At 35.5% G+C, this 1,105-nt stretch overlaps 1 long non-coding RNA gene across 1 annotated transcript; it reads right to left on the bottom strand.

Moving 5' to 3' along the window:
* Nucleotides 1–239: 239 nt before the first annotated feature.
* Nucleotides 240–878, bottom strand: LOC109593236 (uncharacterized). The gene is made up of 2 exons (XR_002190825.1): nt 639–878; nt 240–579 (listed from the first exon to the last, which is right to left on the bottom strand). It is a non-coding gene; the product is annotated as an uncharacterized LOC109593236 (long non-coding RNA).
* Between the last annotated feature and the right edge of the window lie 227 nt (nt 879–1,105).

Genomic DNA, 1,105 nt, shown 5'->3' with positions numbered 1-1,105 from the left:
AACTTTTAGGGAAAAAACTTAACTAAGTAGGAAATATATAGGGGTCCCTGTATGAACTTAAATAATCTACCAAGAATACTAGCAGTGATAATAAATAACTAGCAGTGATAAGTGGGCATCCTCCAAACCAAAGCTAGTCTCACCATAGATATTAGAGTAAATGAAAGGGATTGGAAACTTCCGTTCGCGGCAGGAAATGCTAGTTACCCATACAATGATAATTTCTCTATTTATAGGAATTTTTTCAATTTTACAATAGGATTTATTAAGAAAATTATCAAACATTATGGAATAGTACAACTTCATAATGGTTTTTCTCAAATTGTGTTTATGTCACATACATTAAAGTATGTGCGTGCCCTCAAGTGTACATCAAGCTTTGCTTTCATATCACATTAAAATGTGCCAATCATTGAGCTGTAAAGAAAAAGGTACAAAACAAAGGTCTTCGCAAAAACTTTGAATTGATTATAAATCAGTCACCAAATCTGTCATCGGAGCCATTTATGTTGCGTGCCCTCCATAATAATGTATAGAATAGTTGGTAATAGTTAATTCTGGTATTGCTTCTTTTGTATTCTAAAAAAGGGTACAAAACCACAATATTGAAGGTATCAAGTCACTAAATCAAACTTTACCCATAGTTATCAATATTATTTTACTTCAAAAATTAGACAGACTGTAAGGGAGGTATCTGTAATGCCTTTAATTATCATTTCAGAGGACGAACACAAGTCACTTTAGAGTTATGAGTTGAAATAGGACGCCGAACAGTGAAGGAAAAGGCCCGGGAAGGGTAACTTGCCTATGTTGCTAGGCAACCTAATAATCTTAATGGAATAATCCGCCCACGCAACGGAAGTTTCCTATCCCTTTCATTTACTCTACTATCTATGCTTAAATCATAGATATTAGAGTTAAAAGGGATTGGAAACGCCCACGCTTTCCTGTTTCACTCCGTGTCCGTATGCAGTAATGGCTCCAGATGGCTCTGTGAATTCAGCAAGCCTCCTCCAGTGCTCCTGGTGGTTGTTAAAAGGATACTAAATATCAAAAGAGTTTCCTCTTATAAAGGCAAAGTGGAACAACAATAAAGACTAGAGTT

This window comes from Amphimedon queenslandica, unplaced genomic scaffold, assembly GCF_000090795.2.
Source record: "Amphimedon queenslandica unplaced genomic scaffold, v1.1 AMPQUscaffold_2374_Cont25624, whole genome shotgun sequence".
NCBI lineage: Eukaryota > Metazoa > Porifera > Demospongiae > Haplosclerida > Niphatidae > Amphimedon > Amphimedon queenslandica.
The sequence above is the reverse complement of the archived record's forward strand: the minus strand, read 5'-3'. Positions and strand labels throughout refer to the sequence as shown.